The sequence below is a fragment of the Mobula hypostoma genome, chromosome 20 (assembly GCF_963921235.1).
Source record: "Mobula hypostoma chromosome 20, sMobHyp1.1, whole genome shotgun sequence".
Classification (NCBI taxonomy): domain Eukaryota; kingdom Metazoa; phylum Chordata; class Chondrichthyes; order Myliobatiformes; family Myliobatidae; genus Mobula; species Mobula hypostoma.
In genome coordinates, this window is record NC_086116.1 from 8,358,153 (window position 1) to 8,383,764 (window position 25,612).

The following is a 25,612-nucleotide window of genomic DNA, read 5'->3' on the forward strand; positions in this document are numbered from 1 at the left end:
ACATCGACTCAGGCCTAGGGGGCCGGCGTCGGGCAAGCCAACACTGATAGATGAAATCCACTGCAAAACGCCCACAACGCTGGAGGAATTCAGCAGGTCAGGCAGCACCTATGGAGGGAAATACACAGTTGATGTATCAAACTAAGACCTTTCAACTGATTCTGATCAGGACCACCCAATGTATACACCAATTTGTTAGGCTGTATTCATGAGTATAGTTGAATGACAACTCAGTTTGAACTTGGACTTGAGGAAACCCACATGGTCACAGGAGGACTGTGCAAACTCCATATCGAAGGCACCAGAGGTCAGGATTCAACCTGAGTTTCTGATGTGGTGAGGCAGTGGCCTTACTAACTATACTGCTCTGTGACTTGATTGAGGATAGATTGTCTGCGTAACCAGAGAACTTTTCCCAGGGTGGAAATGGCTGCTAGAAGGGGGCATCATTTTAAAGTGTTTGGAAGAAAATATGGGGGACGTTAGAGGTAAGCTTTTCACAGAGTGGTGAGTACGTGGAACGTGCTGCGGATGGTGGTGGGAGAGGCAGATACAATCGAGCATGTAAGAAACTCTTAGATAGAAAAATTGAGAGCTATGGGAAGGGTTAGATGTATCTCAGAGTAGGTTAAAAGGTTGGCACAACATCATGGGCCAAAAGTTCTATATTGTGCTGTAGTGTTCTATGTCCTATATTCTATGCCGATCACTGGGTTGTAACGGTGTCAAGATTTCACGTAGTCTTAACTGTTCCTGTGGCTTGGGGATTAGAGGAAATGGAATGTACAAGCCTTCACAGGCAAGTGACTTAAATTCATCGAATTGCAGTTGAGATGACTAATCTCTTATGTTTGAGAAGCTTGCAAGTGCGAGAGTAAACCGGAAGAGAGAAATCAAGATTCACAGAATATTTAATGCCAGTTAACTACAGAACAGAGCTAGGCAGCTCTCCACCCCTCAGTATGCATCCTTCTTCCACCCCGCCAAATCTTCCCACCCCCCCCCACATCCCCCATCCAACTCCCCCGTGTTGGCTGTGAGCACTGCCCTCATTCTAGTCCTTATTTTAACTGTGACCTGTATTTCCATGGTTATGTGGAAACGTATAGGAGCTTTGTGAATTCATGCAAACAGAGGCCCAATTACATAATCAGTGGGGCCAATTGTATTTTAACTCCGGAAAAATTAGTTGTGTTGTTCAGGCAAGGGAAGGCCCCTAGCTCTCCCAGAAGACGTATCAGAAAATTGCTTCTCATGAACCACTTGGTTTAACAATGAAATGTTGCTTGGCTCCTTTCTTGTCCAGCTTTAGTTAGGTGCACAAGTTAGCGGCTTCTGCTTTGGGTTAGTGGGCGTGTTTTGTTCTCCTGCATCTGTCTACCGCACTCCGCCCGAAACCATTGGATAAAGTTAATTGTGATTGTTCCTTTCTGTGTCTTCTGGTGCATTGGGCTGCAACCTTGCTGTTTCTTTAGCATCTGTCTGCTTTCTATGTGGCCGATTTGCTGGCCCAATGCTCAACCTGGTACGGATGGAAAGCATGCAGGCAGAGGAGGCCGGATTTGAACCCGGAACCACTCACCTTGAAGTCCCGTGTGGATGCCACTGCACCACTGGCCGTCATAATAAAATTAATGCCCGACACTTCAGGCGAAGAATGACATCTGAGCTTAATGGCTAATGATTGAAAGGAAGAACTTGTGCTTTACTGAGAACACGACAGGCCAGAAATCTGTACTTTGAAATGTAGTTCTGGTTGCTGTCTAGTGTAGGTATGTTCCTCATCACAATGGAATGTATGAGCAGTTAATCAAAGTTCAAAAGTTCAAAGTAACTTTATTATCAAAATAAGTATTTGTCTCCATATCTTTGGGATTCATTTTTTGAAGGCATTTTGTTAGACCTAATTGAATGAAGACTGTTAACAAGCACACCTGTAGAAGTTCATCATTTCCTTGAACAGAGTAAAAGAACCTGGAGGAATTTTGCTCTACATCATATCATAAGGTGGATAAAGAATGTGTAATGTAGAAGTTGACTATTCAGGTAATGGATCTGTTACCAGTTTCTATGAACTTGATTAATCACATTTTAATGATGTAACTTTCCTCCGAGACCACGCATTGGGCGTCATAAAATTTTCTAGCTCTACAATTCTCTGAAAACCGCATTTCCCCAATTCCCCAAATAAAACTTCCGGTTTAAGCTGGCGCTACCGAATACGTGCGACAACCTCACTGGTAGTCCAGAAGGCAAGAAATTTGACTAAAAACATTAGTAATGACACCTTTTCTGAAGTAAATTGTGGTAAATTATCACCGCCAACAATGAAGAGGCGAATGAAGACAAAGCGAATTTGAAGGATGGACCGTGCTGGTACATTGCAGAATCAGCGCAGTTGGAGTGGTCCATTTGGAGAGGAGAAGTCGAGGCAGAGGAGCTCTGATGCCCATACAAATGGACCAGGTGAGAGGTTCGATCACGCTGGGCACCAAGCTGATTTGGAAAAATCGAGAGCAGCTTCAGTCTGTACAGCGAAATCTGGGCCCAGAGCAAGTTACTGGGTGGACGGACTAGGCCCGCTGCAGTTTTCTGTGCTGGGGCCCAGATCATAGTGTGAGGTACGATACACCGTTTGGACAATTAAACACTGGCCCAGATATACCAGAAAGGCATCACGCGCTCTCCTGTGATGTTCACTCCTCTCTCCATGGCGCTGAGACTACTAAGAATGCGGTGATTACTGTGCTCTGTGTCCGCAAATATGATGAGCTGAGACCAAGGCCTACTCTGAGCTGCTCCAGAGTTCAGATCTAAGGACACATTTTGGTTCGGAAAGTTGTTACTTACTTCCATTGTTTCCATGATTTGTGTTTTTTCCCCCTTTCTCTGCCAATCAGGAGTTTGTCTTTATTTATTTTTTAAATTGGTTCCTTTCAGGTTTCTTGCTTTGTGGCTGCCTTTAAGCAAACAGATCTCAAGGATGTATAATTTGTACGTTCTTTGAGAATAAAACTTACTTTGTAAGTTTGAAATTTCTAACCTTCTGTGCAACCCTGACTTTGTGCACAATTAGCAGCAGCACATTCAACTGTAAGTATCCTGATCTGTGGCATTGTCTGCCGAACCTTTCAACTCTCTGCCCTTCTCTAAGATACTCTTGAAAATGGAGTGTGTTGTCAAGGTATTAGTCACAGTCTGATGTCCATGTCTTTTGCTTTACATCAGTTTTTGTCTGGATTTGTTCTCATTTTATTCATTAGAAGTATTATAGGCATGGAAGTTGTTACTATTGTAATGTGGGAGCAACCGAACAATCCAATGAACTAACGCAATGAATCTGATGTTCTGATACTGTCAATGAAAGCAAGGTTAAAGGTTTTAAGTTAATACTGGTTTCATTATTTATTTATTTATTTATTGACATAGAGTGCAGAGTAGGCCCTACTGGTGCTTCCCACATGGCTACGGGGAGATCGTACAAACTGCTTACAGGCAGTGTTGAGAAGTGAGCCTGGGCCACTGCTACTGTAAAACAATTTGCTAACCACTACACTACTGCACTGTGGCGTGTGGCCAAGTGGTTAGGACGTGGGGCTCACGATCTGAAGGTCGTGGGTTCGAGCCCCAGCAAGGCACTTAATCACACACTGCTCCAGTCCACCCAGCTGAAAAATGGGTACCAACAAAATGCTGGGAGCTAACCTCGTGATAGATTGGCATCCTATACGAGGGGGGAGTCTCGTACTCTCAGTCGCTTCACGCCACAGAAACCGGCATAAGCACCGGCCTGATGGACCAGAAGGCTCAGGACAGACTTTGACTTTGACACTACTACATTACTTATGTAAATAGATAACTTGGTTTATTACTGAGGTACAGTGCATGCCATCCAGACAGATAATTTAATTACAACAGTGCATTGAGGTAGTACAAGGGAAAACAATAATATAATGCAGAATAAAGTGTTACAATTATAGAGAAAGTGCAGAACAGACAGACAAATACAGTGCAAGTCCACAGGTCAAGAGTCCATCTTCTTGTTAGGGAACGATTCAATACTCTTATAACAGCGAGATTGAAGCTGGGCTAGAGCCTGGTGGTAGATGCTTTCATGCTTTTTCATTGTTTGCCCAATGGGAGCAAGGAGAGGAGAGAATACCCAGGTTGCGTGAGGTCTTTGTTAGGCTGGCCGCTCTACTGGGGCAGTGAGAAATGTGGAGAGATCTCCCACTCAGTGGTAGGCGGCAGAGAAGGAAGAATGTCCAGAGTGGGTGGGATGTTTGATTATGTTGGCTGCTTTATCAAGGCAGGGAGAAATGTAGACAGAGTCCATGGTTTCCTGGATATGCAGAGTCATGTCTACAATTCTCTGAAACTTCTTGTGGACAAGAGCAGGACTGCTGCCATACTAAACCATGATAAGGGTCAAAGCAGACATGTCAAATATCTTTAGCATGGTGAGGAAGTTGAATTTGGAAGTAAAAAATGGTATGGATAAAAATATATTTTTTTAAACGATTGTTGTTAAATAGGCTCTTTACAAGAAAGATCCATGGTATGAATTGAAGATTAGCTGAAAAGTAAACCCAAGTACAGGCAGTGCCCAGGTTACAGTGGGGCAATTCCTGAGGTTTGTAACCTGAACAATTTGTAACTTGGAAACAAACACGCGTATAGGAGTAAGGAGAGCAAGCAAGCGTGAGAATAGTGGCTGCCAGTGAGCGAGTGATTGGGTCTGCCCAGAGTTCCCAGCTCTGCCTGTTCAACGTGATTGCTGCAGCCTGGGAAGGCTGGGATGAGAAGAGAAGGCAGGTGCAAGAACCCCACTCTCAGCAGGCAGACGCCAACTCTTCAAAACCCTATGCCTCAAGAAGGCGGCATCCATCATTAAGGGCATCCTCCATTCAGGACATGCCCCTTTCTCATTGCTACCATCAGGAAGGAGGCACAGGAACCTGAAGACACACACTCAACATTTTACAAACAACTTCTTCCTCTCTGTCATCTGACTTCTGAACAGATAAAGAACCCAGGCAAACTTCCTCAATATTTTGCTCACTTTTAGAACCACTTTAAAATTTTTTAACATATTTCTTATTGTAACTTTTGGAATATTTATATATTGTGATGTGCTGCTGCAAAGCAACAAATTTCACAACATACGTCAGTGACAATAAACCTGACTCTGATTCAGAGTGTGCCTACAGCCGCGCAGGAGCTGGAAAATCCATCCCACCCATCCCAAACATACTTGCACGGGGTGTCTGCAGATCGGGGGTTTGAAACCTGAGTATGACTTGGACTGCATAATTCTGAAGCAAATCAGCAATATAACTTTATTGACTCTAAAGCATTTCTGATATATTCCGATATTGCGGAAAGATGCTGCACAAATGCCAATTCTTTACTTAGCATACTGTTGCCTCTTTAATACCTCTAGAAATAACTCTCTGGATGCATAGATGTCATGTACTATGTAACTGGACGTTTTAGAATGGCATTGAATACTCCTACCTGTTTCTATAATGAAAAGGTTGGCAAGGATGCATTTATGTTACAATGCCCTTATTCACTGTTGATTATACTGCATGCAAATGGCCATTCTGTGATTCCCACTTCATCATTACAATGGTGTCAAGCATTGCTTTACCTTAACAGAAAAATAACAAACAGTTGGTTTGCGATGTAACAAATGTCATCCAGAAAGTTTTTGAAATCGAGCTTAGACTGGGCGGTGGGGGGGCGTTCCAGGTGACAGGACTGTCGATCATCTCTCTTTCTGTGCTGTTCCTGACTGCTTTAACTTCAGATGGTTGAAAGGGGAAGGCGCACTTCCTCAAAAACACCAATTATTATCGGAGCGGATTAGACGTGAGTCAGTGATAAAATGCTGGTGTATTCTGAAGCACTTTGTAAGGAAACAATACAGTCGGGAATGACAGCTCAGTATGATAATTAGCATACATACTTTTGTGGGGCTGCTCCCACTCTGACACTGTCTATAAACACTTGAACAGCCTTTTTCATGGAACTGCCAGTAGGCATCAGTGCCCTGGCGATTAATGTGCAGACCTTGCTTTACCAGCCTGTGGACCTGATGAGGAGGAAGTCGAGAAAAGAAAGAGACGGTTGTGTAAGGACAGTTTTTCCACAGCCTTGGAAAGTCACAACACATTCCACATAATCGTTGTCATTGCTACAGTGCTGGACATGTAGGCCAATCTGTGCTCAGCAAGACTCCACCAAACATGAAAACAAATGTAAATAGGTAATCTCTTTCTGTTTCGTGGTTTTAGGGATTCGTGTTGGTCAGTACACCAGAAGATTGTGTAAACCTTCTTTAATTAGCACTATGGAATATTTTACTGGAGAGGGTATCTTGACACACTTGATATGAAGATGACAAAGTCTTGCTCCTCCATTGCAGTGTTAGCCAATGTGTCTGTTTCTTTTGAGTTGCACTAGAATTGACCCTCCCAGATTTCATTCAAACCCTCTGGTAACTGTTTGGGACAATTACAGTGCATTGCCACCCTAATAGCAACTACCAATCCTGCCATATCTACCACTGGAGAAGACTAGGGCATCACCACGTGCAGGTTCCCCTCTGGACAAAAAGATATTTTGCCTTCCTTCATCGTCTAAATCCTGGAACTCCCTCCCCAGCGACACCTTCACCAGGACTGCAGCAGTTCAAGAAGATAGCTCACTGCCATTCAGGGGCCATTATGGATGGGTAATAAATGCTGTCCTTGCCCAGATTCCAGCAACTGAGTGGTAAAATGCTGATGTATTCTGAAGCACTTTGTAAGGAAACTACCACAGCTTAGTTCTGAATTTCTTCTTCTTCTTCTTCACGAGATGGTGGGCATTGCAGCAGTTAGTGTTACTGCCGAACAGCTTCGGAGATCCAGGTTCGAGTGCAACCTCTGGCGTTGCCTGTGCGAAGTGTGCACCTTCTTCATAACCAACCACATTTCCTCTGGATGCTCCAGTTTCCTCACACATCCAACAATATGATGTGATAGGTGAATTGGCCATTGTAAGTGACCTCTTACTGTAGGTAAGTGGGAAAAAAATACAAAAAGGAGACAAGTGTAATAAGTGGCAGATATACAGGGCAACATGGAATGGGAAGTAGAATTGCTTCCATGGAAACTGGTATGGTGCTGATGGGCTGAATGGTCTCTTTCTGTGTCATTATAAATGAGGGTTAGGCCACATCTGGAGTATCATATTCATTTCTGAAAGGGTGTGGAGGCTTTGGGGCGGGTGCAAATGAGGTTTACAGGGATGTTGCCCGGATTAGAGGGCATGTTCAAAAAAGGAGAGGGTGGATTAACTCGCTTTCTATGGAGCAGTGGAAGCTAAGGGGAGAATTGTCAGGTGTATATAAAATAAAGGAAGGCATTGATAAAGGAAACAGTTTTTAGCCTTTTCCCAGGGCTGAAATGTCGAATAAGAGAAGTCATACAGATAAGGTGAGAAAAATAAGTTTAAATGAGATTTGGGGCAAGTTTTTTACTGAGAGTGATGGGTGCGTGGAATGAACATCTGATGTGGTGATGCAGGCAGGTATGATGGAAGTGTTTTAGAAAACAAAACAACAACAACAGCAAAAAGAACTCACACACACAAGCCTCCAACCACAGGACTGGTTGTCTCACAATAATGGCAAACTTCTCAATACATTCTTTATATAATAATTAAAGCTGCTTGGAAAGTTAAAGTCAAAGTAAGTTTATTATCAAACTACATATACAATATGTTACTATATCACACCTTGGGATTCATATTCCTGCAGGCATTTGCAGGAAAATAAAGAAATACAATAGAGTTTATGAAAAATACTGACAAACATCTTCTGCACAAAAGAAGACACAATGTGCAAATCAACAATCAGTGATATTGAGCACATGAATTGTAGAGTCCTTGAAAGTGAGTCTGTAGGTTGTGGAATCAGTTCAGAGTTGTGGCGAGTGAAGTTATCCACACTGGTTCAGAAGCCTAAAGGTGGTAGGGTAATAACTACTCCTGAACCTGATGGCCTGGGACCAAAGGCTCCTGTATCTTCTGCCATTGGTAATGCGAAAAGAGCAAGGCCTGGATGGTGCGGGTTCTAGACGATGGATGCTGCTTTCTTGTGGCAGTGCTCCTTGTAAATGTGCTCAGTAATGGAGAGGGCTTTGCTTGTCATGGGCTAGGTTGTGTCCACCACTCTTTGTAGGCTTTTCCATTCTTTGGCATTGGAGTTTTCAGACCAGGGCATGACGCAATCAAACTGTGTACTTTCCACCGAGCACGATGAATCTGTGCAAATTTCTAAGGAAGTGCCTTTTTGTAATGGCACTTACACATCGGTTCCAGGGCAGATCCTCTGATGTTACTGTCTTTCTCCGTCCCTGACCCCCTAAAGAGGACTGGCTCATGGAACCCTGATTTCCTCCTCCTGCTTAATCTTACAGCAAAAGCATATTGCTGTACAGAATCATAATCAGATCGATTATCACTGACTTAGATTATCTGCAATTTGTTGTAAGTAAATCGAGTTAAAAAGGAACAATGAGGTAGAGTCCATGGCTTCACAGATTACGCGGAAGTCTGATGGTGGAGTGGAAGCAGTTTCTGAATTGTTGAGCATGGCTCTTAGGGTTCCTGTACCTCTCCCTGATCGGTTGAGGGTCCTAAGTAATGGACGCTGCTTTCTTGAGGCAGTACCTCCTGAAGCTGTCCTCGACAGTGGGGAGGCTTGTGTCCATGATGGAGCTGGCCACATCCACAGCTCCCTTGTGATCCTTTCCGTTCGACGATCCGTTTCAGGTTGTGATACAACTGGTCAGGACGCTCTCGACGTACACTGATTAAAATTTGTGACATAACCAAATCTCTTCAAACATTTGTCATTTAGCTTTCCCGATTAAGCACTTTAGTACTTTCCGCTCTGCTCTCAATAGTTTGCTGGCATTAGACAATATGATGAAAGTGTGTTTAATTCTGATACTAAAATCACCAACGATAAGTGGAACAACCAGACTCACAGAGGAATGGGTGCTCCTGTTGCCAATAGCCTAAATGGAACAAGAGGTGTGTTCTGAGATCATTTATTAATGTATTTATGAATGTTCGGCAACTAGGGCATTGAACACTGCAATTAACTGATTCTTATGAGATAAGGGTCTTGCAAGGATGATAAGCAGTGGTGGGAAATGGAACTGGTGTGGAGATCATCCACAAATGAATTGAATAGCAGAGTGAACTTGAAGACCCATCAAGGATACTTACAAGGAGAGCTGCCACAAGAAAGCAGCATCCATCATCAAGGACCCCACATTCCAAGCCATGCTCGCTTCTCACTCTGCCATCGTGAAGGACGTATGCGAGCATTAGGACCCATCACTAGGTTGAAGATCAGTTATTACCCTACAGCCATCAGGCTCCTGAACCGGTGTGAGTAACTTCACTTGCCTCAGCTCTGAATCTACAGACTCACTTTCAAGATCTCTACAGCAAATGCTCTCAGTATTATTTTTTTAATCATTTTCACAATTTTTTTTGCACATTAGTTGTTGTCAATCTTTGTGAATAGTTGTTCATAAATTCTATTATATTTCTTTATTTTCCTGTAAATGCCTGCAAGGAAATGAATCTCAAGTTGGTAAATGGTGACAGATACATATCTGATAATAAATGAATTTACTTTGACTTGAATGGCTGAGGCATTTCCCAATGTTTCATTTAATAGTAGTGGAGACCTATTATTTTCAGCAGAGAGACTGCTCAATAACGTTGTTTTAAAAATCATTACATTTATACCAGTCAGCTGAGCTGACAAGTGGCTGACCCTCCTGAACACGAATCTGTATTTTAATGCACAATGATAAGACACTCAGATCAGAGATCCCTCTTCACACCTGTGAGGTAAGGATGAAGAATGGTCCCAAATCTTTTGAAGGGAAGATTGTGTTTTCTCATAATTAACGTCCCAGATCTAAGTGAGTGTGTACAGCCGTGGCTGCACTGGAATGGTTTGTGGATAATTATGGGTCTCAACTTACGTGTGTTCTCATTCAATGAGAACTGAAGGAAACAAAGTAAAGAGAAGAGCTTTGAAATCACGAGGAGAATGAAAATGGAAAGGCTTTTATTTTCCTTTTTTTATTATAAATAAGAGGCGGCCATTTGGCTCATCAAGTCTTTGCTGGCAGTCAGAGCAATCCCAACCCCCACCCACGTATTTTCTGATAGCCAATTCTCTCCCGCATGCCCAACAGTTTCATTCTAAATCTCCTGCCATATACTGTACCTACCCTTGGGATAACTTACAATCATTGATTAACCTCCCCCCATGTATTTGGGACACCTGGAGAAAAAACAAACAGTCACGGGGGAGCATGCAAACTCCACACAGATTGCATGGTCTCGAGCCCTGGTACTGGAGCTGAGAGGCAGCACCACTCTGTTGCTCTTCAATCAAAGGAGTTGGTAATCTGAAGGAATAATGTCAGGGACCCTAATGTTGCAGTAAGGATAATGGTCAGCTGTCCATGCTCACTATTATTAAGGAATAAGCTGGGTTGTAATCATTCCAGGACAATTAAAAATCTCTTGGAAATTGGTGTCAAAGTTGCTCTGATTCTGAAGCAAATGAACTGAACTGGTATCATACTAAGTGTTCAGCACTTGAGCGTATGGCAGAGGCAAAGTCCTAGCCCTCAAATAATCTGTAAATAGCTCAGAAAAAGTTAATATTTTTCCATTCAAACATATTAAATCATGATGACATGTTAAATCTTAGTTGCTCTGTGGCACGTTTTTTATTAGAGTGAGTCTAATTATTTTAGACCTTCATGATTGTTGGCAATACATCAACATTTTTTAAAAAATCCATTTATCTCTCTTGTAATATCATCTTTTTAATTTTGCTTTTGGTACATCATTTGGGATTGAATTAAATATTCTAATTCAATGTAGTCCTCTCTGTTTCTGGGTGTTATTTAAAAGACATGTGGACAGGTACGGTACATCGACAAAAAAGACTCAGGGGGCTGTATGGTAAACACGATCAAATGAGAATAAATTAGATGGGTGTCTTGGACAGCATGGACCATTTGGGCCAAAGGGCCTGTTTCTGGTGACTATGACTCTACGATACTACATACAAAACCGTTTCTCACCTCTAAGTATTTTATTACCATCTCACATCAGCCTTCCTTTGTTCCTAACCTGTCCTTTACTTGAAATGGGTTTACTTAAAGCGGTGGTTGCTAAGTTCTTAAAGTAATAAGGCATCATGAGGAAAAGGCACAAGAATGGAGCTGAGAGGGATAATAAATTAGACATGATGGGATGGCAGAGCAGACGTAAAGGGCCAAATGGCCTAATTCTGCTCCTACGTCTTGTGGTCTTGTCCTGGTCTGCTTAATTAATGAAATTAGCTACTGCTTTCCCTCCTTAGGATCCACATCCTTCGTAGTAACACAGGGATGTTTTGACTCCCTAATAGCCACAAAACGTTAACTATCTCTGAGCAACACTACATGTTGCACTCTTCTCAATACTAACAGTACCGGAGCCTTAGCTCCCATTGCACTGTTTTCAGGATGGGTTATTACCCTGCAACAATCAGGCTCCAGAACTGCTGTGGATAACTTCACTCACCTCAACACTGAACTCATTCAACAACCTACTGACTCATTTTCAGGGATCTACAGCTCATGATCTTGGTATTTTTTTTATTTGCACAGTTTGTCTTTTTTGCATAGTGGTTGTTCGTCAGTTTCTGTTTATGTGTATTTTTCCATAAATCCAATTGTGTTTCTTCATTTTCCTGTCATACATGCAAGAAAGTGAATTTTAAGGTAGTTTATGATAAAGCACAATATATACATACTTTGATAATAAATTTTACTTTGACTTTGCGATAAGCAACAAGCCCCATTTTTTCACTACAGATTCCAAAACCGAATCATTGAATTTAAAGACTGTCATACCATGTGTATCCTTGGATGATTCAACATTAAGAAAGGTAAACTACAAGGGTTCCTGCTCTACGTATTGGTGAACCAGGGCATATTGGGAAGTTGCAACCAAGTCACTGAGCCAGGGCAACGAAAGCAATCCAGGGTTCCAATTCTTGATTACTCTACTCTCTCTACACCCATGACTGTGTGGCGAGGCTCATTTCAAACACTATCTATAAATTCGTCAATGATACAACTGTTGTCAGCGGAGTCACAGCAGATGGTGATGAGGAGGTGTACAGAAGTGAGATAGATCAGCTGTTGAGTGGTGTCACAACTACTACCTTGGACTCCATGTCAGGAAGACCAAGGAATTGATTATGGACTTCAGGAAGGGGAAAATCGAAGGAACACACACCAGTCCTCATCGAAGGGTCAGCAGTGGAAAAGGTGAACATTTTCATGTTCCTGGGAATTAATATCTCTGAAGATCTATCCTGGGCCCAATATACTGATGCAGTTACAAAGAAGGCACACCAAAGGCTATATTTCACGAGGAGTTAGAGGAGATTTGGATGCCACTGAAGACCAGCGTATTGTTACAGATGTACTGCGGAGAGCATTCTAACTCATTGCATCACCATTTGCTATGGAGGTGCCTTTCACAGGATCCGTAAAAGCAGCAGAGAGTTGTAAACTCAGCCAGCTCCACCATGGACACTAGCCCCCCACCCTCCCACCACCAAGAAAATCTTCAAAGGTCAATGCATCAGAAAGGCATCCAACATCCCTCACCACCCCAGGACATGCTCCTTCTCAGTGCTACCTTCAGACAAGATGTACAGGAGCCTGAAGACACACATTCAATGTTTTAGGAAGAGATCCTTCCCTCCATCATCAGTCCATGAACCATGAATATTACCTCACTATTGGCTCTCTATTGCACTACTTATTTTTTATATATTTCTTATTGTAACTTACAGTATTTTTTTTAAAGTTTTGGACTGTACTGCTGCTGCAAAATGACAAATTTCACATTTGTCGGTGATACGAAACCGGATTCTTGATTGCTCTGAAATGAGCACTGCTAATTCTACATACTTGCATATCAACCACGAATGGAATTGATGTTGTCTTGTGAGATTCTTTGCAATCAAACCTAGATGATATGATACAAGTCTTAATGAATTTGAATTTCATGTGTTATTGAACACTTGGGTAATATACAGGGGAGCCTCATTCCCCCAAGGTGTGCTGGTGCCTTGGGAAGGAACAGTTCGACACAATGACTGGGTAGTAATTCAAAATCAGGTTTAACATCACTGGCATGTGTCAGGAAATACGTTGTTTTGTTGCAACAGGTCATTGCAATACATAATTTTGAAATCTATATTACAGTAAGAAATATAATATAAATAATCAACTAGTGCAGAAAAAGAAAAAAAAGTGAGGTAGTGTGCTCAATGTTTATTAAGAAATCTGATGGTGGGGGGGAAGAAGCTGTTCCTAAAAGACTGAGTGTATGTCTTCAGGCTCTGCCTTGATGGTAGCAATGAGAAGAGGGCATGTCCTGGGTGGTTGGGGTCTTAATGATGGATGCCATCTCTTTCAGGCATCGCCTTTTGAAGATGTCCTTGATACTGGGGAGGCTAATGCCCATAATGGACCTGGCTCAGTGTGAAACTTTCTGCAGCTTTTTTTCAATCCTGTACAGTGTCCCCTCTGGTTAGAATGCTTTCCACAGTACGTCTATAGAAATTTGCAAGAGTCTTTGGTGACATCCCATGTCTCCTCAAACTCCTATTGTAATATAGCCATGATTGTGCCTTCTTTGTAATTGCATCAATATTCTGGGCCCAGGATAGATCCTCAGACATGTTGACACCCTGGAACTTGAAACTGCTCACCCTTTCCACTGCTGATCCCTCAATGAGGACTGGTGTGTGTTCCCTCGACTTCCTCTTCCTCAAGTCCCACAATTAATTCCTTGGTCTTACTGATATTGAGAGCAAGGTTGTTGTTGCGATACCACTCCACCAATCCCTGTACCCCTCCTGTCACCAGAGTAACTGCCGTTGCAGCATCACTGAATTTAACTATGCATATACTATTGAACTCATCAGTCCCACTCCTTAACAGGTTGACCAACTAGCTGTCAAGTTGCATGACCTATTATAGTTGAACTGATATTCACGTCGAAGCCAAGGAATTCTACCAGTTTACTCGAGGTCTCCATGTTGCTTTCCTCATTCTCACTATGCATAAGTACAAGCCCCTGGGAACAAACATTCTGATGAAGCTTGGTCTGAACCTAAGCGACAGGTTAAACCAAACAGACACATGGCCATTTCTCACTCTTTTGCCATCTATTGGGATGTTGCCCATTGCAGAAAATTGGGACTAGCTGGGTAGGCACACCGGCCAGCATGGACTGGTTTGGCTAAAGGGCCTGTAACTGTACTGGTTTATTCTATGACTGTGTGTGTATTGCCATATTGCCATTTGCACTATGACATTAGTGCATTTCATTGCTAGTTCAACAAACACCAGGAAAGGAGTTTTTCTCTTAATGGTCACCCTGGATATTTGCCACTCTAAACATCCTTTTCTGCTTTCTTGTTTGATCCTCTGGTTGACTTCTATGATTTATCTCCCTTAATTTGTTGTATTTTTTCTCCTATCATTCTCCTCTTCATGTCTATACCTTCCGACTGCAGTCACAGCCAGATGTGTCCAACAGCTATTGATACACTGCACGCTGTTGTTTGACGTAAAACTTAATTGTAATTGTTAGAAATTAACTGAGCACTCTCCAAATCAATAGCACCATTGTGCATTGAGTCAGCTTTCATAAGGTAAGCTTTCAAGCAAATTGTTTACTTAAAGCATTTGAAACTAGTAACAGATGGAGTGCCAGACATAATGGACATCTTAGTAATAACTTCTTTCATGAATGTCCAATTAAACAATGAAAATACAAATACAAAAAGAATCATTATATTTAAATTCACCCATACATGTGTAAACAGAATACATTGTGCAGTATGGTTGTAAACCAAGTTTGTCTTATTATTCTTATTGTGTAGCCTTTGAATTTGAGTGCAAAATCAAGTCCTTTCTTGCCTTTACTTAAAAGTATCCACCAATTGACCAAAGCATACAGGATTTGCATAATCCAATATTTATGGAATTGGTTCAACTAAATCAGAGCAGTGTGGTCCAGTTTACTACTTTGACTAAATATCATTGTGTTTGAACATTCCTCGAGCAGGTAAATCTGAGAGTAGAAGTAGCTTATGGGCATTATATAAAACCTAAAGAAATTGTATGACCATGTGGATTAATTCATTTGGATACCGCGAGCAAGTTTGTATGACAGGATTAGAAGGTGTTACTTGACTGGGACAAAGGAAAGTAGATTTGGGGCTTCAAGCTGTTTGTTTAGTCTTTTACTACATCCCATTTAAAATCTTGTCTGACCAGTCTTTGCATTCTTTACATACATTGATGAATATAAATATCAATTGTCCTTTGCAGATATATAAGCATCGCAGCCTGCTTTGTCGGTGACCGCATTTAATTCAAGCACATACTGTAGCCCCTTTCAAATCCAAGGTGCCGGCCTGTGTAATCTTCCTTCTTTCCTAAAACAAATGTGGTCTGGAGTTAACTGAAACGCACTTTTCATTAAAATCCATTGAAAACATTTCCAGTGGAGTTACTGTTTGGATGTGAGATCCTGACTGACGTGAACTCTCTCTGAAGCCCCATTCACACTGCAGCTGTGCATTCTGGCTTGCTCTGGTTTCTCAGCTGCTGAACATTAAACATGCAACCTCAAAATGGTGCGAGTTTACTAGCTTGCTTGTTATTAAGCTCTTAAAAAACTTTCCCCAAATGTGTACAAGTTTTAAAGCTGGCACCTCACTGAGATTAGATCACAGTTCAGAACCCCTCACTGCAAGATATTGAGCTCCTCTTTCAGGATCAGAATCAGATTTATTATTATTGACATACATAGTGAATTTCATTGTTTTACCACATTAGTACAGTGCAATACATAAAGTAACTATAACTTACAAGATATGTAGAATGTGTGTGTATATATAATGTGTCGTTCAAAAAGAGAGCAAAAATTGAGGTAGTGTTCATGGGTTCACTGAGCATTCAATAATCTGATGGTGTGGTGGTGGAGGGGAAGAAGCTGTTTTTACATATTGAGTGTGTGCCTTTGGGCTCCAGTACCTCTTCACTGATGGCTGGAACAAGAAGAGGGCATGTCTTCGACGATGACGGTCCTTCATAATGGATGCTGCTTTTTGAGACACTGCCTTTTGAAGATGATCTTGCTGGTGTTTATCTTGGCTGATCAACGTCAGAGTACTAAGACCTGAAATCGTTAGAAGAATTATTTTACCAAAGTATCAATAAAAGCTGGAAAAGTCATTTTGCTCTGACTTAGTCTGCCTAGCCCACATCCTCAAACTCCAACTGTATTCCTGAACTTCTTGGGGAAGTGTCCTGTGATTCCAAGCAATTGCTGGAAATCCATATTTAACTCTGACTAGCTGCAAATTGCCTGAGCCACAATTTTGTTTCATTTGGCCTTATTGTTTCCCCTATCAGTGGACTGCTATTTGACGGCATCAGATACAACGTTTACTGTAACTAGGGGAGGTCTGTTCATACAAATTAGATCCAACTGAGTTCATTCAGAGCAAAGCAGCATGAAGTGGAGTGTCTATATATATATAAAAAACACAGTGGCCAGTTTTTTTAGGTATACCTGTACACCTCATTAATGCAAATCCAGTCGTGTGGCTGCAACTGAATGCATAAAAGCATGCAGACATGGTCAAGAGGTTCAGTTGTTGTGCCGACCAGACATCAGAATGAGGAAAAAATGTGATCCAAGTGACATTGACCGTGGAATGATTAATGGTGCCAGATGGGGGTGGTTTGAGTTTCTCGCAAATTGTTCTGGAATTTTCATGTGAAACAGTCTCCGGAGTTTAAAGAGAATGGTGTGAAAAACAGAAAACATCCAGTGAACAGTAGTTCTGTGGGCAAAAGTGCTCTTTTAATGAGATTGGTCAGAGGAGACTCTGACCAATTTGAACCAGACTGGTTCAAACTGAAACGAAGGTGACAGTAGCTCGAATAACCACGCATTACAACAGAGTTGTGCAGAAGAGCATCTCTGAATGCACAACACATCAAACCTCGAAGTGGATAGGCTACAGCAGCAGAAGACCACGAACCATGAACCCAGTGGCCACTCTATTAGGTCCATAACAAAATGGCCACTGAGGGTGATGTGAGTGAGGACCACCATTGGTCAGAGTTAATCATGAATACTGTATTCTAGCTGTCTAGATATGCAAGCCTGGGCAATACAATCTGGAGAGCAAGCTGGTGCCCATACCACAAGCTCCCCCTCTCCATGCATCTGATGAACCCATAGGAACAACAGAGACTGATACAGTTTGATACCGGCAGCTTCGCAGGACTTGCCAGTCAACATTGAACTCAATGTAGGACTGCCTTAGGAACTCCAGCTCCGGATTTTTCCCTTGGTTTACTCCCGAAGTGCTCTCCATGGGTAGGAACAGCCGCAGGCTCTGGAGGTTTGAGATCAGAGTTTTCCATCTCCTAGATGAGCTGTCAACCTCATCTAACGAGCCCCATCTGCCTGAAGCGACTGGTTTTAAGGCACTACTAACCCACCTTTTCACCTTCTCCAGCCAGTAGAAATGGTTCTGCTGGGCTTAGTAGCTTAGCCACATGTGAAGGTCAGGAGCTGGACTTGGTTGTCAGAGGCTATTTGAGGTGCATGCCATTGGGAGCATTTAATAGGGTTGTGGGAGTTTGTTCCCCATTACCACCCCCAGCTATAACAAACATAGGGAACCGAGCAACACACACAAAATGCTGGAGGAATTCAGGAGGCCAGGCAACATCTAGGGAAAAGAGTATAGTCGACATTTTGGGCTGAGACCCTTCAACAGGACTGGAGAAAAAAAATGAGGTGCCAGAGTTAGAAGGTGGGGGAGGGGAGGAAGAAACACAAGGTGATAGGTGAAACAGCAGGTAGGGCTGAGGTAAAGAGCTGGGAAATTGATTGGTAAAAGAGATACAGGGCAGAAGGGGGAATCTAAAGAGTGTATAATTCTGACTAGGTATACAGGGCACAATTTCCAAATCTGTAGGCGACACTAAATTTTGTAATATTGTAAAATTTAAGGGAAACATTAATAGACTTCCAGGAGATATTGAGAGACAGGTACAAACGAATTTTTAATGTCAAGATGTAGGAAGAGTTACGATAGGAAGAATGAGAAGAGGCAATATTAGCTAGAGTGCACAATTCTAAAAGGAGAACCAGACCAGAACGATCTGGGAATATATATGGGCAAAATCCCATTAACATTGGAAGGAGAGGTTGGGAAAATGTTTAAACAAGCACACGGGATCAATACAGCCAATGGCCCAAACTCTGAGGTACTGTATGCAGTTCTGGGTACCACAGTTCAGGATGTATGTAAAGGATCTGGGGATGGTGCAGAAGGGATTTACAATTATAATTCCATAGATGAGGACATCACCTCTAGGAGCAGACTGTAGTTCTTGAATCAGAGGAGGGTACAAGGAGATCTGATAAAGGAATTTAAAATCATAAAATAGCAAGGGAGAGATTGCAGCCAGTATTCAGAAGTTGGGTAGTTAAAGAACTGGGGTCATAAAATGAAGCCAATTGACCAAAATTACATAATGAATAACTCGGAGGTAGTCTGTTTCTGGATAGCACTGAAAATGGAGCTAGATAGGTGTCTGAAAGGAAAGAATTGGCAGGGCTGCGGAGAGCGGGCTGGATTGGAGATGGATCAGACGCCATAGGTAGAATGGTCTCCTGTTGTAATGATTCTGCGATCAGTTGGAATCAGATCTAATGAGCTGAATCAATTCCAAATTGGAGCAATTGAGAACACTGAACCAAATCAAAGGGGCTCGGTCAGTCTAAACAGAGCTGCTGAGCTGAATCAGTCTGACATTTTTCAACCAGAAGAACACCTCATTAAAATGTTGCAATGGGATCTTTCACATCCACCTGTGACAACCTAGGTTTAACATCTCAAGGTACTCGTAACAGAGAAGAGGGCTTTTGGCCCACAACGTTGTGCCAAACCAATTAAATTAGGAATCAAATGCCCAACCAATCCAATCTCTTCAGCCTACATAATGTCCATATCCTTCCAGATCCTACACATACATGTGCCTGTCTCAGAGGTTTTCGAATGCCCCAATGGTATTTGTGTTCACCAGATTGTACAGCAGCATATTCCAGATGCACTCCACCCCCGTGTAAAAAAATACTTGCCTATCATGTGATAGGGACACCTCTGGCAAAATTCCTCAGTCCTGCACTAAAGTCTTGACTGTTTTACGCTCGAGTTTCTGGAATGATTAGCATTGACAGCTTCCCAACATATATGAAAAAGTCCAAGTTTGTTGTTATTTCAACTGTATTCATGTATACTGCCAAATGAAACAACGTTCCTCTGGACCAAGGTGCACAACACAGTACATATACTTGTACTCACACACAACACATGAAGTAATATTACTACAAATAAATTAATAAGGTGCATTTATTTACAACACAAAGAAAAAAGTAAACAGTATAATGCTACTGGCATTTCATATGCTGTGAAACCTTGGTGATGCAGGAAGTTCAGTAGTCTCATGGCCTGGGACAAGAAACTGTTTCCCGTCCTGACAGTTCTTGTCCTAATGCTCTGGTACCTCCTGCCTGATGGTAGGGGTCAACGCGATTGTTGGGTGGAAGGGAGGCACCATTGGCAACACTAAGGCCTAAAAAAACACATCTTGTATGTCAATGCTGTTCTAATGTTTACCCAGTGTCACCAGGACATACCATTAGACCATTGTACTGTATGGCATCTTGCCATCCACAGCAACGCTCTATCTGCCGGGAAATTCAGCCAGTCAAGTAGATTTATTTTATATTTCATAAATAACCTTTATCCATAATTGTATATACAAGAAAGAAACAGTGCAAAATAAACACACCATAGTTCAGGTGGAGACCCTCCATTTGGACTGAAAGATAGAGGGAAGATAGCCAGTGAGGGAAGAGGTGGAGCCTTCCACTCTCTCCTCGCACATCTGCCTATCGTCCCTCCACACCTAAGTCCACCTATGGCCTACCAGCTTTTGCTCCAGCTCTTCCCTCCACCTTTTTATACAGGTTATTTACCTCACCCCTTTAGAACGGATGAAGAGTTAAGTCTATAGACTGGGGTTGCTGAACCTATGGCACAGAGGGCTGTGGAGGCGAAGTCATTGGGTATATTTGTCACAAGCGTTGATAGGTTCTTGATTAGTGAAGGTGTCAAAAGTTACGGGAGAAGGGAGGAATGGCGCAGGAGACTCGACGGGCCACATGGCCTAATTCTGTTCCTATGTCTTGCGGTCTGTCAATCGAGATGAAAAGTCTCAACTGTTGCCCATCCAGCTAAGTTCCCCCAGCACCTTCCGTTTTGTTCCAGATGGGGGAATCTGCAGGCTCCTGTGCCTCTTGCTCTTCACAATTGGTTACTGCATTCCCTATTTTTCAAAGGGGGTGACATTTCATTGGGCGGGAGACAGATACACTGCACGGAAAATGTCCCCCATCCCGCAGCAGACGTTAAAACGGATTCTAATGGTGTTCTATCAAAGAAAATCTTTGTTTTCCTTGATATCATAACCGCATCAGAATCTTGTTCCATCGGGTGTCATTCACGCCAGCTCAATTGTAAGGCAAATCGCAGTTCTCGTGACTGTTTGCTTGTTATTGCTGTCTGAGGATCAAAGTTAGCTAGAGCCACAAACCAGCGAGCTGATGATTGGTGGGCTAAGAAGTTGTAGTTACTCTTAAGTGACTCCAGCAACTTGTAAAGAGCAGGGCCCATGCAATTGACTTTGAGAGTTCAGTCAATCCCTTTGCAATCAATTTGAAATGCTATTCACACGTTGCTTTTTTTAATTCTGACAAGTCGTAAATTGCAAAGCACTCTGCTCTACTTTGCCCGTTGTCACGGTAATGATTTTAAAATCTTAAGGTTCAAACCCACATCATTGCTCAACATGCTGCCGAAGGAACAATGGGAAGGTTGGCAGCTGATGGCACTTCATACTTACAACGTTCTCAAGCTGGCCATCCTGTTTAACTGTCCCGTGGCAGCATTAAATGTGAGAAATTGTGAGTGATTCCTCGAACTTTCAAACTAAATCACTCTTGATTAGCAACTGCAAGATACATTTGAAACCAGTTCCATAAAAGTTTGCAACAATCCACCAGCAGGTCGAGCAGCATCCGTGAGGAGAAAAGAATAGTCCACGTCTCGAGCCGAACCTCTGCGTCTCAATCCTGATATCGGGGTTCCACCCGAAACGTCGACGATTTATGTCATCTCACAGATGCCGCTGGAACCGCTGAGTTTCGGTGCTCCGGATTCCGCAAACCCTTATACCTCCCAATCAGGTCGAATTAATCCGACTTCTTCCTTTAGTCGGGAGCGTTATAACTCACTCCGTAATGACTTGCTTGATTACAGTATGCACTACAGGGTAACATTCGATGGTATCTCAGAACAGTCAGATCTTCTCGGCGTGCAGAGAGCGGGGGCACAGAGACTGTTCTCATTGGTGGAGAGTGCGAAAACTAGAGAAGGGATGGATATGATTGGTCAAAGAAGCAAAAGCAACGCGAGGGTTTTTTAAAAATATATGCAGTGGATGGTTAGCATCTGGAATGCAGGTTGGAGAGGAGTAATCGAAGTTCTCCCAGTTATAGGGCTCATAGGGGAACTGGATATACTGTACTCCCAACAAAGCTATGGGGGCTGGATTGGGAACGCTGTACAGTATTTCTCCAGCGGAGACGGGCCGCATGGCCTCCTTTCGCGCTATACCTTTTCTGTAATCCCGCTAGAAGAGTAATCGGTGCTGGTCTGGGTTGATTTGCTCTGTGTTACGTCCTAAGCAAGTTTATCAAACGTTAGGCCTTACAATCGTATTGACTTTGTGGAGATACTTATTGTCATGCTAAGAGGCAAAAATGCTAACTGTTTCCCTTGTTAGCACTTGTCACGTCTCCGATCTCTATCTGTCGGGGAATTTTAGTACATAAAGAATCTCTGTCCCCACCCGCCCCACGCCCCAACTCCCGCTACGGGGCTGCGTTTCCCCGGGCTGGTGGGAATGCTGGAATTGTTCCGCAAAATAAAAGGAAGCATTTGTTTTCCGAAGCTACATGGGAGAGCTGGAACATCAGTCGGAACCCAGTTCACTCAGGAAACTCTTCATTAGCGCTTCGCACACGTGGACGCCAGATGCATCCACCGAGAAGGGACTGGGCAGATTTTAAGTAATAACCTTCCTTTGTTTTCTGACGTTGTTCTGAAGATAGACTGGCCGTAGCCTTCGAGGATGCCCCCGTCTTCCAGCCCTGGAAAACAGCGACGATTCTTTTGAATTTTCTGAACAGGAACAAAACTAAAATAAAAACGAACAGCGCAGATCAATTAAAGCCAGGGAAGAAGATGGATAATGTTAATTAATCTACATTTTAAATTGTAATTATGTCATCCCACGAGACCGGGAAACAGATCAAATTAACAATTAAAATATGATTCAATCTTCGACAATATGAAATAAGGATTCATCAACTTGCGCTTCTTCCGAGTGGAGCCTTCGAAACGGGATGGGTGGGTTTCAGTGCGAGTGTGGGCACTGCATTTAGTAGCAGTAAATTTTATTGACTACCTTCACGGGAAGTGGCTCAATATTCAGGTGAAATGCTTGCTCCTGTCAACTATCGGAAACCAAACGTCGCAGCTCTGATATTACCTGGGAAACTCCTCCCCGCTTTTCTGACTTGCACTTTCTCACAATTAGCAGAGAGAAACTTTTTTTCGTCCCTGCTTTTCAACCGGTCCTTTTCGCCACCATCAGCAACCCCTCAAATCCACCCCCCCCCCCCACCATCGATTTCAGAATCAAAGGCTCCCAAGCATTCCTGGACAGGGAAGCTCATTATTTAAAAACATTATTTTTGGTTGAAAGTCTGCAGGGAATATCTTCCATTATCCATTCGTCATCTGCGCTAATTAAGTTTCTACATGAACTTAGGTAAAAAAAATCTGTTAGAAATTAACACTGTGCAATCTTCCAGGTTTGATCACCAAGTTACAATGGGCAGCTTTCAAAACCTACATATGGCCTTCCTTCTAAGGAATTGATTAAGTGAGTCCGGATGAAATTCAAATCCTTCGATTTGACCTTTGCCTGGCCTGAGAGGTTGCAATTCGCATAACAATTTCCTTTTGTTCTTTGTTGCAGTTATTAATCCAACATGAGCTTCGAATTAATCAGGGTGATGCGTTGTTACATTTCTAATTCACAGCCCTACTGTTTGTGTCTTTTTTAATTAAGGCAGAATGATAGCATGCTGATGTTGGCTTCTTTGCTCATCACAGAGGGAAAGGCTAAATGGGCAGGATGAGATTAGTCCAAGGTTCCACTTAATTGTTTTCTGCTTCCTTTTAAATAAAGGCTGTGAGTGAACATGCTAATTCCAGGCTGTGGCAGATCGAGCAGCGAGCGCAGTCACTGTAGTTCAGTAACATCCTCTAATGGCTTTGGAGGTCAGTGCATTTCGAGGCCTCAGTCGTTTATTAAAAAAACCCTCTCCCTCCTCCCCCCCCCCCCCACCATCACGCTACCTCTTTATTTTACCATCCCCCAGTGGTGCTGTTTGATGTGATAAAAGAGAAAAATGTTGTCTAACACTCTAAAGGCTGGTTAATTTGCGTTAACCAGATGAAAACAAATGCACTACATCATATTTCATTAGCAACCCTGTTTAGCTGTCCTTCATTACTAAGTACTTCCAAGCCTCAATCTGTGGAAGACGCGTGATTAGGCCAGAAATAATGCTACTTTCCACGTTCATTGTATTGTAAATTACCTTTCAGGTCCACTACTCTATCAGGAGTCAGGGTACAGGATTCGGTGCTGATACATTTTTGACTACTCTGTATACATAAGTAGAACTGAGATCATTATGTGGTCCTGTATTTGAGTAATTTTTATTTAAGATGTCAAACAATAGGCTGTTGATTGGAGGGACAAGAACAGAACAATAAACTTCTGTGCCACATAATAGACCACCATTTGCAAGCTCTGCTTTAGAAGGGCCCTCCTTATTGTTTTTTGTACAAAAATGAATCTTGGGAGGAGGAATATTTTGCTGAGGTATGTCATTATTTTGCAAATTTCTATTATCTCATCATGTTGTCTTCATTGTAAATTGCAGCTAATTAGGAACCTAGTTAGAGCACGGGCTTTGAGCCTGCCTTTTTGAAAGGAACACACAGATTACCACACTACAAGAGAGGAAGGAGTAGAAAAAGGAGATTAATCTGGTTACCTTGGCAACCCTCGCTTCCATCTGTGAAGAACAATACATTTTTGTTTCCTTGGCTCAGTTCAAATCTGTTTTGTTTAGAAAAAAACGTGGCCTCTACAACAATGCTGAATTCTGTCTGCCGGGTTTACCGGGTGCAATTTCACTGCAAGTTAGGCTCTGGAGGGAATGGGAAGATGAAAGAAAATAGCCTGAGCGCTGTCAAAGGTCGTGACCTTGCTGCACAAAGCTAGCAGTTTTTTTACTCCCAAATCCCTTCTGAAAGAAAAGCTCTTAATGAAATAATATACTGTGGATTTGGACACCTTGTAGTCTTTATTAAAAGCAAGAGTCCTATATTTTGATGTGCCTCATTAAGGTTGAAACCTTTACAGTAGGATTATTTTAAATATGACGACTAACTTTCATTTTAAACTAAAGACACGCTTCATTCAGTGTCTGAATCTCCAGGACTTGCCAGTCCACTGACTGACTTGCGTTGAAAGTAACTTTTCATGGTTCGATTTTAGTTTTTTTTAACCAACTTTTTATCCTTTGCTTCGCCGTTTCTCTCGCCATCTGAAGCCCAACAAATATTCCTTGACAGGCTGTCTAGGTGGCCTTAACCATCTCGTTTCCAGACTGCAATCCACCCCAGAACATGTGGGAGACATGCGGAGGAGTCACGACGCCAGATGGCACGGGATATTTCGATTAGATTGTTGTGCTGTGCATAACGGGTTTAATCGAAGGGATCAACCTAATTGCATTGTCAGTGAAATAAGGATGGATTCGTTTCCATTCGTATTTTGTTTTAAGAACTGCATCCAAAAAAAAGTACAAATTTACTTTCCATTAATACCTTTACACTTGCAGCCACAAATGGGCATCGCACATACACAGCTGGGGAAACTCAATGAAGCCATTGTCTGCCCTTCCTCCTACCTGCACTGGGTGAGGTGTCCCCCCGCCCCCCCCCACCACCCCCAGTGCCGCCTAAATGCAGAGGAAAGAGTTTATCTTGGTATTCGGCCGAGTTCCTGTTATTTTTTCTCGCGATCGAATTTAAATACAATAAGTCAGTGTGCGTAGCCTTTCCACCGCTGAATTTAAGATTTGAGTCGCTTTGGTCTGTTAAGTTTGTCAATCACCGGTCCCCGTGAATGTATAGAACCGA

The 25,612-nt window shown here is 42.5% G+C and overlaps 1 protein-coding gene across 10 annotated transcripts in view; it reads left to right on the top strand.

Annotated features, from left to right (window-relative positions):
* Positions 1-25,612, top strand: part of sox5 (SRY-box transcription factor 5) — a 396,739-nt gene that overhangs the window by 97,228 nt on the left and 273,899 nt on the right. Inside the window, exon 4 of one of the 10 annotated variants that reach the window (XM_063072337.1) lies at positions 23,583-23,674. The exons of the other annotated variants lie outside the window; for them this stretch is intronic. The gene's annotated coding sequence lies outside the window, so the exon portion shown is untranslated. The remainder of the gene's footprint in view (positions 1-23,582; positions 23,675-25,612) is intronic. 10 annotated transcript variants of the gene reach the window in all.